Source organism: Panthera tigris, chromosome A1, assembly GCF_018350195.1.
Source record: "Panthera tigris isolate Pti1 chromosome A1, P.tigris_Pti1_mat1.1, whole genome shotgun sequence".
Lineage (NCBI taxonomy): Eukaryota > Metazoa > Chordata > Mammalia > Carnivora > Felidae > Panthera > Panthera tigris.
The window spans coordinates 203,999,857-204,014,893 of NC_056660.1; the positions used below are offsets into that span (position 1 = coordinate 203,999,857).

Here is a 15,037-nt window from a genome sequence, read left to right on the forward strand (position 1 = left end):
ACATCTGTTATTCTCTAAGACAGTGTGGACATTTCCTTCCATGTCAGTCATTTCAGAGGTAAGTGCCCCCACTCATTCACAAATGTTTGACTGTCTGAGTCTTCCTCATTATCATTTCTAAAACTGAACATCCACATGACAATTTCTCCTCTTTGATCACAATTTTAATTGTTGTAAGTTGTAGCCTGTTTAGTGCTAATGTTACATTAACTTGTTGCAGGTGAGGAAGGGGGGCGCGCGCGTCATAGGGAAGGTGGGCTGAAGAGTCCCTCCATTTGTTCACTTTTCTTTTGGTCCTGAGAATGAAGTTTGGCTCCATTTTTAGTTAATAATAGGATGTTTTTAAATCATAGAACCAAAAAAAAATCATAGATCTTATATCTCAAAGATGAAGGGATGACAAGAGTGAATGTACTTCATTAACTCAGCTTAGGCAAGGGGGGTATTTCCACTATGGATCTGAAACCAGCTGAGACCTCAAATGGAGCAGGAACTGAGTGACCTACCACGAATTAGGCAGTGTCTGTGACACGGGCTTCAGTTAAACACAGTGTGGAACACTCACTCTCATGAAGGCTGTCAAATTCAAAACTTGCCAGACAGATTCACCTTCAGGACTCAGACATCTTGTAGTTGTAGGGAATGAGCTGCCTTAACTGTCGGCAAAGACACACAGCCTTCCAATCTTCAGCGTTGCAGATAGTAAGAAGATGGCCAGAATTTTAACAAGTAAAGAGAAATGTGTACTGATGTATATACTTGAATATACATGTCCTACAGGGTTTATCAGCTCACTGTGATCTGCATATCATGAGATATTGTTCCTAATTCCACAGCTGGATCACCAAACTAAATCCCATTACAATGAAACTCCACCGAATTGTTCCACTTAATTTGTGCTCTAAACAGATACTACTCCTTTGAAATACACTAATCTGTGAAGCGGTCTTACTGTAATCACATACAAAAGTGGATCTATTCCCTTTGTTCATTTTGGGGACGATTACCACACAGTCCCTGTTGTCCAACTCTTCTGTCTCCAATTCATCATTTAATTTTCCGCCAGGAATTGAAAGTCTATCTCCAAACATGAAATTTTCTTGTTTAATATTCTTTGATGACTTCCCTAAGGACCCTGAGTCCTTGCTGACAATCAAGGCCCCAAACAACTTGTCCTGGTCTATTTTTTTTTTTAATTTTTTTTTTTTAACGTTTTATTTATTTTTGAGACAGAGAGAGACAGAGCATGAACGGGGGAGGGGCAGAGAGAGAGGGAGACACAGAATCAGCAGCAGGCTCCAGGCTCGGAGCCATCAGCCCAGAGCCCGACGCGGGTAGTTGTCCTCAGCTACCAAATCAGGAGTTTTCTTGCTCAACTAAGAGTTTTCTTGCTCTGTAGTTCCAATGTATTTTCTTTGTCACCTGAGCTCACTCAGGTTACCACAGCCTGTCTATGACAGTGAGATGTACGCTGTCTTCTCTTTACCAAACTATCAATGTCCTTTGGACAGGAGAGACTTACTGAATATATTTGCTGTTAAACTGACACTGCTTCATATTGGAAAAGGTGCCTGATAAATGTGATCATGTGGGTCACAAAAAAAAATCTATTTAAAAATGATCTAGAGCTTTTCAGTTCTGCCCCTTCATTCCTCAGTGCCCAAAGGGAAAGAGATCTGACATCTGGAAGCAAGACCTCATCTCTGCCTCCTCCATTATCTTGCATAATGTCCAGAAAGTTATGAGCCCTGATAAAATGTTATTTTTCTCCTCCAGTAAAGGAGGCTTGGTTGAACGAAAACAGAGCCAATCTCACTACAAGGAGGCACATCTTTGGGTTTTGATCCTCTTTCCTCTGAAGGGACAAATAACCTTGTGAGTGAGAAAAGTTGCCCAGCCAGCAGCCGCAATGACAACCCACCTTGGCAGCAGAAAAGAGTGATAATTAGACACCAATTTCTTTTGTAGGATGAGTAGTGGGTGGGTTTTTTTTTTTTTGACTTGTTATTTCAAGATCAAAGAAAATATTTTTTTAAATGTTTATTTATTCTTGAGAGAGACAGACAAAGCGCGAGCAGGGGAAGGACAGAGAGAGAGAGGGAGACACAGAGTCTGAAGCAGGCTCCAGGCTCTGAGCTGTCAGCACAGAGCCCTACACGGGGCTCAGACTCATGAAGTGCAAGATCAAGACCTGAACTAAACTGGACGCTTAAACAACTGGGCCACCTAGATGTTCCCTGAGAAAAATGTTTTTATATTTAGCAGTTTTATTTTGATCACCATAGTTAATATTATTGCCAGGGTGAAAACGTGGTAAAAAGATGCTAAGACTGAATTTATCTGTATTTACATTGTCACTTTTAAGCTTCAAATAGGAAATGCCTTTGATCAAGATTGTTCAACAGATTGCTGAAAACAGAAAGTTTCTTCTGCTAAGTACTAGCATGCATAAATTTCTTACATAATACATGAGAAAAAAATTTTTTTTTGATATATGGGTGTTTTTTTCTTGTGTTGACAGAAATTTGGCAGTTACTGTGCACCACCCTTCACACAAAAAGTGGCTCAATCAACCACTGGCCTTTTCTTATAAATCTGGTAATCTGTGTCCCCTTAATAGAGTAATTATAGGGATGTTTTCCTATTTTCAATACAAAACTATGGAACAATGGAGTGTTTATTTTGGCCCAATGACTTTGTACAAAGGTCCCATCTATGATCTCCCTTCAAAATCCTGCTTATAAATTCCTAACACCCAACAAGTCAACCTGAGAAAAACCATGACTTTAGTCTTTCCTTTTGGCCAAAATCTTTAATTTGGAGAATGCAAATAAGACTTTCAAAATTACTTTTGAGCAGCTGAGAGAACCCATGAATATGCCAAAACCTTTCAACCCAAACTATTTCCAAAAATTATCTGCTTGTCCCATTTTTGATTCAGTTAAGAATTAGAGAAGTACATTTTATGTAACTACAACTCTCTGCCCAAGTAACATCTTCACTTTTAAAAAGAGAAGTCAGTTTTTTCTCTTCCTTTATTACAGGTTTTCCCAGCAAAGCAAAACAAAACAAAACAAAATTAAAACAAAATTAACTTAAGTAATATGAAATATATGTGCCAAAAGTGTCTTCAGTGATCTGCTTTTTAACTAGACAAGCTCTCTGGCAGATGAAAATCATTAGCAAGCAAAACTGTAGAGCTTTTAAAATGTGCTGGAAAAGTTTCAGAGAAGATATACAGCATAAATAGCTTTATAAACCCGAAGCAAAATTCTAAATCACACCTGGTATATCAGTTGTGTGAAAGGCTTAGGTTAAGAAACATGAATTAAATCTTGAGAGGCACTGGCCTCAACAACATTACAGCCTAAAGGGAACCTGTATCCAAGATGCCATCCTTTAATTGAAAAACATCAATATGTGTGTTCCTAGTGCCCACTGTTGCACATGTAGAGAGGTATGGGCTGGAGCTAAGGCAAAGGCACCTCAAGCTAAGGCAAAGGCACCTGATATTCTTGCAAGAAGTTTTCTTCAGGCAAAGAGCGCAATAGGACTGCAGGCCATTTCCCTCAGCACCTAGCCACTCACACATTCAATTTATCATTCAATAAACATGTGGGAGTGCCTATCATATGCCACACAATTTCCAGGGCCCTCCAAGTCGGTGATAAAGGTCTCCTATTTCATGGAAGTGACATTCTAGTGAAAGAAAATTGACAATAAGAAATAAACAAGTAAGCGAGAAAAGAACCATTAGATGGAATAAATGCTATAAAGAAAGCATAACAGGGTGATGGAAATGGGGGTGGGGGACTTACTCATCTAACTGGGACCACAGAAGATCTTTCAGTTGAGTTGAGATTGGATGACAAGAGGAGTCAGCTACGCCAAAATCTGAGCACAAAGCATTCCAGGCAAGGGAATAGCCTGGTGGATGAGGTAACAGAAGGAAAATCAGTGTGGCTGGAGCTTAGTCCTCAATTCAATCACCTATAATTGTGCACGCTTATGTCACTGTAACATGTTCTTCAAACCTGGGGCAAAACAAGGAAACCTACAGACAAAAACATACCCATGCCTGTAAAACACGAAGAGGTCTTAGGGTCTTCTGGACACAACAACAACCCTAAGAACCTTCATGTCAAGAGCTTGAGCTTCATTCCAGTTTGTTTTCCAGTACTGATATATTTGACCAGTTTCTCATGGTTGAAGGCAACAGAGAGAGCATGCAAGGCTAGTAGGACTGAGAAGTGTAGGATGTGGCTTTGAAAGGAACCATAACTGCTTATTTCCTGGGACCTCTGACCAAAAAGGAAACACTTTTCTTGATTCGTCAGGAGATTTGCATAAGATCACAAGATCTCTTGTGGTACAGTAATCTCTCTCTTGCTTTTGACTCTTTATTATGTTCTCCCTTGTATAATAGTTATTTTAGTATTGTCTTCTTGCCATTGTTAACCTGTAAGTGACTTCCTGTCAGAGACGGTCTTACTGATTGTTCTCTGAAGTACCGAATACAGTGCCAGGCACATAGGGATGTTCAATAAATGATAAATTCCCTGGGGTTGGCTTTGGCTTTTTTAGTCCAATATTCCAATTATAGGTACAGTAATGGTATCCAAATAATGTAATTGTTTTTCTTTTGCTGTATATGTAATAAATCCTTACGAACTTCTGTGCTGACATAGTACAGATGGATTCCCAGTAATGCTTTGGCACAAAGTAGATAATGTTGCTTGTTGAATGTATGCATGCATGTCTGAGTGGGCAAATCTATGAACAAATTCCAGCAAGAACAACTGTACCCAAGGCCATTTTATTCAATCAGCAATGGGTTCTACTGTATGTTCAGCAGTAAGCTAAGTGCTGTAGAGACAATGGTGAGTAAAACAGATGGTCCTGCCCTAATGGAGCTATTGGTATGGTAGGGAAACATATTGAAGATATCACGCATGTATGTAATTATAAGTGCTATGAAAGGATGATGATCAGAGAAGCGTTCTTTGAAGGCTACCTGAAAGACATGGTCAAGTTTATTCAAAAGTCAATGCCATAATCATGAAGTCTTTTTAGGAACCAGGCCTGTAGACATAGAGCAAGTGGTCAAGAGAGATGACAACTGATGGTAGCTCAAGTTGCCTCTGGTAACCAGGGATGGGTTACTGAGAAAATATTTGGAATCTTCCATTTTGCCCATCTTTAAAATTAAACTCAAACTTTTTATGTGTCTTGATTGTGTGTGGTCTTGTTTAAAGACAGAATATACCAAGCAACCTAAAATCGTCTTCTGCAGGCATTCTTTACTGTACCATGATTCCTTTACTAAATGCTTTAAATATAGCAGCTCAGCTATTTTTCTGAGGTAGACCAGGAAAAATTGAAATTTATTTTATGAGCAAAAAAACAATGCAGTGCCCTTGTTCTCCCATCATTCAGGAAAAATAGCTAAGTGAAATTCTGGTCAAACTTTCCAAAAAGCTTTGGGCTGAGGACAAGCATGGAAAAATTCAAGCCCAAAGGAGAAATTTCCAGAAATTTAGAAGCAAGTGAAAACAGAGGGTTATAACAGTTCAGTACTTGCTGCCAGGAACAAAGTATATACGATATTATTTATTGCTGAAAGCTTTTCAGAGAGGCAGCATCTGGTTTCAGTGAGGTCTTGCTTTTTCATCCCATCCAGCAGCTGGACTGAGCACTATGGCACAAGGAGATCAACCAATTGGCCAAGGTGACGCAGCGAGTCAGTGACTCTTTCCAGATTAGACCACAAGAGCCTCTGGCTTCTTGAATGCCAAGAATAAGTCACATGACAAATGGAGAGTTTAGCACTTTTTATTGACTCCAAGTGGATTCTTCAGCTTTAATTTTCTATTTGTGTTTACATTTTCAGAGTCCCAAAGAATAATTCTTTCTCCCTTTTCTCCAGTGGACACATCAGATATCAACTTGGTTCTCTGTGAATGCCAAAATTCCCCACCCCCCTCAACTAGGAATTATTCATCTAGGCTGAGTGTGCTAATGGCAGGACAAGTCAGAAATGGTCATGCAATGTTCCCCTCACACTGGAAAGAGGAAGATGGAGATCGAAAGGCTGGCTAACTCTGAGCAGAGAAGCTGGGCACTCTGCTTTGGTCATTCCAAATGTGCCTCTCTGAGGCAGGGGAAACACTGAAGAAGGTAAGCTTAATCTTCCAGGAGAAAGTGTCATAAGCTTTTACTTCTCTGTGCGTCTTTTTCTCTACCAGTGTTATTTCTCACAGAGCCCTGGCAAGAGAAAACACATCCCTTCATTCCTTCTGCATATGTCTTCCATACCAACAGGAGAAAAGGAGGCTCTGTTTCCTAAGCATATGTGTTTCTCACATCCCAAGAAGACTGTAAGGGAACAAACAAGCAACAACATGCACACACACAAAATACATTTAATAAGAAATTTCAGCATTAATATAATCGCCAGTGTAGTACTTAATTATTCTAAGAAGCAACTTCAGCTACCATCAGTTGTCACCTCTACTGACCACTTGCTCTATCTACAGGCTTGGTTCGAAACAACGGCACACACATCCCCTAATAGTATCAGTACAATAGTATCAGTACAATTAATTAATGATTAATATTATTACTAGTTTCATGAAATTAAAAAAAACATTTTTAGGGAAAGAAAGGGAGGGGAGGGCGGCGAAGGGAAAGGATTTTCACCATTTTTTTTTTAATGTCTAAACTTTTAGATGTAATCGGAGAAGACTAGAGAACTGAGCCAGTTAGTTGTGTGCATGAACTTGATGTATTGTGAAATGATCAAAAGGATATCAGGGAGGGAATAAGCCCAATCTGGTTATCAGACTCTGCAATAGCAATAGGGCACAGCATCAAGAGAAACCTTGCAAGCTTTTGGAGTACCCAGCGATGCCCAGAAGGCATGCCATTTTAATAACGTAAAACATATGTCTACGCTATGGCAGCAACCTAATTTCACTTCAAATTGGAACGAACGATACCACTAAGAAACATCTGACAATTTCAACACAATAGGAGTTGGGGAATTTTTACTCCAAACTTAATGCAGATGTCAAACACAATATGAATAGAACATCTCACTTTGTTTCCTTTACATCACAATTCTCTCTTAATTGCAACAGACGAAGTAATTTCTGACCAGAAAGACGTGATGACATTTCAAGCATAAGGACTTCAGTTTTGGCTTACAGACATCTTCTATCCCCCTTTGGCTTATTATTACTCGAAGGGACAGCCACAATACTATAAATATTGTACTCATTCATTCGGCATTTATTGCGTGTCTATGACCTGGGTACTAACCGAGGCCCAAATGTTAGAGTCATAAACAACACAGACACATCCCTGCCCTCCTGGAGCTTCTAACCTGGCAGTTCGCTCTTATTTCAAAGTTCAGTTATTGTTTCGATAAAGCTCAGTTCAGGTTTTAAAAAGGAAACCTTCATCTAAAGACAATTCTTAAGTTATCACTGTCTTTCCAAAACATATTTTTTCAACCCTCCAATTAGTCCATTGATATTAAACTCCCAGTTATGGTCATTCTTAGAAGAAAGAACTAGGACATGATTAAGGGTTTTTTTTCTTTTGAGAAGATGAGCTCCTAAATTATAGATGTCTAATGAGTTAACCAGTAGGTTCAACTACTACATGTCAAACTAAGAACTGTCACAAAAGCCTGGACGGGTTGCCTGAAAAAGATGCCTCCAAATAGTAAATGTAATCCTTTCTGGGCCAAAAACCCTGAATGGATTCCTTAGCAAGCGCCGGTGAGTAATTACACATTTTGGCAATCCAGTGCAAACAGCCAGGTTAAGTTTGCCCCAATCCTGTCCACGAGATCCTTTGTCCCAACAGGGCTCAATCTGACCAAAGGGATGCCCAGGCAAATGGCTAGGATGTAGGTCACTCTGCTTCAGCATGAGTTTCCACCTTTTGCTGATGAGTGCTAAGGTGTTTCAAAGCTACGTGAGCACACCTATATGTCTCTTCTTAGAAAACAACACAAAACAGAAAAATAGCCTTTTTATATTGGAGATTTCTTCTACCTTACCTTTTTTAGCTTTCTCTCACTGCCCCCGCCCCTCAGCCTTGCCTCCTTTCCCCTTATCATTTCTCTCCTACTTCCCCGGCAACAGGGTGAAACACTATTAGAAGCTCGTTACATTTTGTGAAGCTCTACAAACATTGTATGTTGCCGGAGAGGACCCTGAAGCCCAAGGTCACACAGTGGGGAAGTAGCCGACCCAGGATTCCAGGTAGCCCATCTGATTTCAGAGTCCTCAATTCCTGGACCATACCGCCTCTTTAGGAATTTTTGGCTTTAAGTCTTTATGATAAAGATGGACTGTTTCTAGGCATTAAGAGTAGCAGTGAAACATAAGAAATTAATGTTAATCTCTGCTACACTTGAGAAAAATCTAACAAATTCACTGAAGTGCTTTAAAGGAAGTAATTAAGGGGACAATTTATTAAGGTTTTACATCTCAATTGCACCAGTTTCAGGTCCTTTTTTCCTCCAGTTTTATTGAGAAATAATTGACGTACAACACTGTATAAGCTTAAAGCACACAGCATGATGGCTTGGTTTATAGATACTGTGAAATGATGACCATAAGGGGTTCCATTAACAGCCATCTTCTAATATGGATACAATTAAAAAAAATGTTTCCCTTATGATGAGAACTTTTGGATTTACACTCTTCATAACTTTCCTGTGGATCAAACAGTAGTGTTAGTTTATATTCATTATGTTGTGCATTACATCTGTGGTACTTATTTATTTTATAACTGCAAGTTTGTACCCTCTACCACCTTCCCCCTTCCCCCTCCCCTATCCCTCACCTCTTCTTTCTACGAGTGTTGTTCTTTTGCTTGTTTTAGATTCCAAATATAAGTGAAATCATACATACATACAGGACAAATACTGTATGACTTCTTTGACTTCTTTCACTTAGCATCATGCCTTCAAGTTCCAAGCATATTGTCCCAAATGGTAGGATTTTTTTTTTAATGGCTGAATAGTGTTCTATTGCATATCCTAATTTCTTTTTCCATTCATCCATTGCTGGACTCTTAGATAGCTTCTAGGTCTTGGCTATTGTAAATAATGTTGCTGTAAACATGGCAGTGTACATATCTTCTCCTATTAGTATTTTTGTTTCTTTTGGATACATTCCCAGAAATGGAATTACTGGATCATATGGTAGTTCTATTTTTAATTTTTTGAGAAACCTCCATCCTGTTTTCTAGAGTGGCTGCACCAATTTACAATCCCACCTACAGTGTAGTGGGCCCCCGCCCCCCGCTTCCTCCGCACCCCTGCCAGCATGTGTTATCTCTTTTTTGATAATGACTATCCTAACAGGCATGAGGTGATATCGCATTGTGGTTTAATTTGCATTTTCCTAACAACTAGTGATGTTGAACATCATTTCATGTACCTGTTGGCCTTTGTGCATCTTCTATGGATTCAGGTTCTTTGTTCATTTTTTAATTGAGTTGTTTGTTTATGCTATTGACTTATAGGAGTATTTTATATATTTTGAATATTAACCCCTTATCAGGTATATGGTTTGCAAATAATTTTTCCTCATTCTGTAAGTTGTTGTTTCACTTTGCTGAGGGTTTCTTTGGCTGTGCAAAAGCTTTTAGTTTGATGTAGTCCCATTTGTTTAGTTTTGCTTTTGTTGCTTATGTTTTAGGTTTCATGTCTAAAAAATCATTACCAAGACCCATGTCGAAGGCCTTTATTCCTATGCTTTCTTCTAAAGTTTCATGAGGTTTCAAGACTTACATTTAAGTTAATCCATTTTGAGTTAATTTTTGTGAGTGGCATTAAAATATGGGTCCCATTTTCGGGGCAACTTTGGCTCAGGTCATGATTTCATAGTTCATGGGTTCAAGCCCTGCATTGGGCTCTAGGCTGACAGCTCAGAGCCTAGAGCCTGCTTTGGATTCTGTGTCTCCCTCTATCTCTGTCCCTCCCTGGTTCATGCTCTGTCTCTGTCTCTAAAAAATGAATAAACATTAATTTTTTTTTTTAAAATATGGGTCCCATTTCATTCCTTTCCATGTGAATATCCAATTATCCCAGCATCATTTATTGAAAAGGTTATCTTCTCCATTGAGTGTTCTTGGCTTCCTTGTCAAATATTAGTTCACCGTATATGCTTGGGTTTATTTCTGAGCTTTCAATTCTGTTCCATTGGTCTATTTGTCTGTTTTTATGCCAGTACCATACTGTTTTGATTACTATAGTTTTATAGCATACCTTGAAATCAGGAAGTGTGATGCCTCCTGCTTTATTGTCCTTTCTCAGGATTTCTTTGGCTTTCATGGTTCCATATAAATTTTAAGAGTGTTTTTTTTTTCTAGTTTTGTAAAGAAAATGACATTGGAATCTTATTTGAGATTGCATTACATCTATAGATGGCTTTTAGTAGTATTGACATTTTAATAATATTAATTTTTCCAGTCTATGAACACAGGATATATTTCCATTTATTTGTACTTCTTTGATTTCTTTTATCAATGTCTTGTTTTCTGAGTAGAGTTCTTTTACCTCCTTAGTTAAATTTATCCCCAAGTATTTTATTATTTTTATACTATTATAAATGGGATTTATTTCTTTTTCAGAAAATTCATTGCTAGTGTATAGAAATGCTACTGATTTTTATATATTAATTTTGGGTCCTGAAACTGTACTGAATTTATTGATTAGATCCAACAGTTTAATTTAATCTTTAAGATTTTCTCTATATAAAATCCTTCATCTTCAATCAGAGATAATTTTACTTCTTCCTTTCTAATTCTGATCCTTGCTTCCTTCCTTCCTTCCTTCCTTCCTTCCTTCCTTCCTTCCTTCCTTCCTTCTTTCCTTCTTCCTCCCCCCCCCCCCACCCTAATTGCTCTAGCTAGGACTTCTAGTACTATGTTAAGTAGGAGTGGTGACAGTGGACACCTTGTCTTATTCCCTATTTTAAAGAAAAAGCTTTCAACCTTTCACCATTGAGTATGATGTTAGTTGTGGGCTTGTCCTATATGGTCTTTATAACGTTGAGATACATTCCTTCTATGCCTAAGTTGTTATGAATTTTTATCACAAATGGATGTCGAATTTTGTGAAATGTTTTTTTTTCTGCATCTATTGATATTATCATATGATTCTTTTCTTTCATCCTATTAATGTGATGTATGACATTGATTTATTTGTGTATGTTGTACCATTCTTGCATCTCAGGGATAAATTCCACTTGATCATGGTAAGTAATCCTTTTGCTTTGCTGCTGATTTGGTTTACTAGTATTTTATTGAGAATTTTTGCATCTATATTCATCAGAAATGATGGCCTGTAGTTTTCTTTTCCAGTAGTGTCTTTTTCTGGGTTTGGTATCAGGATAATGTTGGCCTTGAAAATAGGTTTGGGAGTGTCCTCTCTCTCTCTCTTTTTTTTGAAGACTTTGAGAAAATTGGTGTTAATTCTTTTTTTAAAGTTTACTTATTTATTTTGAGAGAGAGAAAGAGAACATGAGCAGAGGAGGGGCGGGGGGGGGTGGTGGAGAAGGAGAGAGAGAATTCCAAGCAGGCTCCATGTTGTCACTGCATAGCCCAACGGAGGGCTCCATCTCATGAACCGTGAGATCATGACCTGAGCCAAAATCAAGAGTCAGATGCTTAACTGACTGAGCCACCCAGGTGCCCCAGGTGTTAATTCTTCTTTGAATTTTTAGTAAAATTGCCAATGAAGTCATCTGGTCCTGAGCTTTTATTTGTTGGGAGATTTTTGATTACTGATTCAATTTCCTTAACTAGTAATTGGTCTCCTCAGATTTTCTATATCTTCCTGACTCAGCCTTGGTATGTTGTATGTTCCTAAGAATCTTTCTATTTCTTCTAGGTTGTCCAATTTGTTGACATACAGTTATTCATAGTAGCCTCCTACAATCCTTCGAATGTTTTATTGTCAGATGTAATGTCTCTTTTCTCATTTATAATTTCATCGATTTGGGTTCTTTTTCTTTTTTTCTTGGATAGTCTATCTAGGGGTTTGTCAATTTTGTTTATCTTTTCAAAGAACCAACTCTTAGTTGGGTTAATCTTTCCTACTGGTTTTCTCCTATTTCTGGTCTAATCTTTATTATTTCCTTTCTTCTGCTAATTTTGGGCTTGGTTGCTCTTCTCTTTTCTAGTTCCTTAGGGCACAGAGTTAGGTAGTTTATTTGGGATCTTTCTTGCTTCTTAATCTAGGCATTTATTGCTATGAACCTTCCTCTTAGAAGTGTTTTGCTGCATCCTACACTGTGGTAGGCTGTGTTTGTATTTTCATTTATATCAAGAAGCTATTTTATTTCTCCTTTAATTTCTTCTTTGGTCCACTGATTGTGGAGCAGACTGCTGTTTAATTTCCATGTGTTCATGAATTTTTCAGTTTTCCTCTCATTATTGATTTCTAATTTCATGTCATTGTGCTCACAGGAGATACTCAGTATGATTTCAATCTTCTTGAATTGGCTAAGGTTGTTTTGTGGCCTACCAAATGTTCTATCCAAGAAAATGTTCCATGTGTGCTTGAGAAGAATGTGCATTCTGCTGTTGTTGGATTGAATGCTCTGTATATGTCTGTTAGGTCCATTTGGTCTATAGTGGTGCTCAAATCTGTTTCCTTATTGATTCTCTGTCTAGATGATCTATCCACTGCCGAGAATGGGGAATTAAAATACCCAACTATTATTATATTACTCCTTCTGGCTCTGTTAGTTTTTGTTTTACATATTTAGGTGCCTTAATGTTGGGTGCATAAGTCTTTACAATTTTTATATCTTCTTGATGTGTTGCCCTCTTTATCATTACATTATGACCTTTTTTTGTATCATTTTTACATTTTTGATTTAAAGTCTGATATATGGATAGCTACCCCTGCTTTTTATTTTTTGTGTTTTTTTCTCTTTTTCCTTTTTTATTTTTTTTGGTTACCGTTTGTTTAAAATGTATTTTTCCATCCCTTCACTCTCAGTCCATGTGTGTCTCCTCTAAAGCTAAAGTGAGTCTCTTGAAGCCAACATATTGTTAGATCTTGTTGTTGTTGTTGTTTTATTCAATTCAACAATTCTATGTTTTCTAATTGGAAACCCTAATTCATTTATGTTTAAAGTAATTACTGATAGGTAAGAACTTACTATTGCTATTTTGCTATTTTCTGGTTGTTTGTAGATTCATTGTTCCATGTTTCTTATCATGCTGTTTTTGTGTGTTTTGATGTCTTTTGTTATCAGTACACTTTGACTTCTTTATCATGTCCTATTATATAACTACCATAGGATTTTCCTTTGTGGTTATCATTAGGCTTACATAAATTTATAATACCCTATTTTGAACTGATAACAGTTTCAATAAAATGCATAAACTTTATAATTTTACTTCTCTTCCTGGTCACATTTTAAGTTTTTGCTTTTAAAATCTACATGTTATTTTATTGTAACATGAATTTTATAACAGAATATTGTAGCTATAAGTTAATTTTACTACATTTGATTTTAACTTTTAAACTAGAGTTTTAAGTGAATTATGCCCCACTATTACCATATTGTAGAACAAAACTATGACTATACATTTACCATTACCAGAAGGATTTACTCTATCTTTTTATGTTTTTATGATGTTAATTAGCATTATTTTAATTTTCAAAGAACTCCTTTTAACATTTCTTTTAGGGCAGGTCTTGTGGTAATAAATACCCTCAGCTTTTGTTTGTTTGGGAAAGTCTTCATCCCTTCTTTATTTCTGAAAAACAGCTCTACTGGGTATAGAATTCCTGATTTTCAGTTATTTTCTTACAACATCCTGAATATGTCATCCCATTCTCTCCTAGCCTGAGAAATCTGCCAGTAGTCTGATGGGGGTTCCCTTGTTTGGAACTTCTCTCTTCTCTCTTGCTGCTCTTAAAATTCTTTGACTTTTGATGATTTAATTATAATGTGTCTTGGTATAGTCCTACTTGGGTTCAATCTATTTGGAATTCTTTGGGCTTTATGGATCTGGATAACCATTCCTCTCCCCAGGTTTGAGAAGTTTTCAGCCATTATTGCTTTAAATATACTTTCTGTCCCTTTCTCTTCTCCTGGATTTCCCATAATGCAAATATTCCTTTTCATTGTGTTCCATAATACCCATAGGTTTTCCTTACTCTTTTATTCTTTTTCCTTCTCTGACTGGGTAATTTCTAGTGTCCTATCCTCCAGGTCACTGATTCTTCTGTATGGCCAAGTCTACTTTTGAAACTCTGTATTAAATTCTTCAGTTCAGTTATTGTATTTTTCAACTCTAGGATTTCTATTTGTTTTTTTGATGGCTGCTATCTTTTTGTCAAACTTCTTGTTTGTTCGTGCATTGTTTTCCCAATGTTATTTAGTTATCTGTGTTTTCTTGTAGCTCATTAAAATTCTTTAAGAGAATTATTATTAATTGTCTGGCAGTTCACAGATCTCCATTTTATTAGTGTCCTATCATTGGAGCTTTATTATTTTCCTTTGCCAGTGTTATATTTACCTTTTTATGATCCTTGACTCCTTACATTGCTGTCTCCTCATCTGAGTAATCAGGCTCCTCTCCCAGACCTTACAGGTCTCTGCTTTGGCAGAGACAGTTTCTCACCAGTCCGCTCACTTTGGGTTTCTGTGTGTGTTTGCTGGTAATGTCCTTGGGCAGGTGGCACCTGCTTTTATGATCTATTTTTGAGCAAGGCAGTTGCCAAGCTCAGAGGATGGGGATGGTGGTAGGAGTGGTTTGCCACTGGCTGAGAACAGTTGGATAGGACTGCTGGCTTTGTTTCCTACTTAAGTGAAGCTGTAGGATGAGATCCACAGTTGCCTAGATTCTTAGGTCAGGCTTACTAGATGGTTGGGACTGGGTACTATATTCAGTAGTAGATGGGGCTATGAATTAGCTTCCCTGCCCTATCAAGACAGACCTATACAACCTGTTGTTTGAGGACCCAAATCAGTCCAGAGTGTGCATTCAATTT

At 37.6% G+C, this 15,037-nt stretch overlaps 1 protein-coding gene across 1 annotated transcript in view; it reads right to left on the minus strand.

The window, feature by feature from the left end:
* The window catches only part of GHR (growth hormone receptor), a 272,255-nt gene that overhangs the window by 171,251 nt on the left and 85,967 nt on the right, over positions 1–15,037 (minus strand). The gene's annotated exons all lie outside the window — the stretch shown is intronic.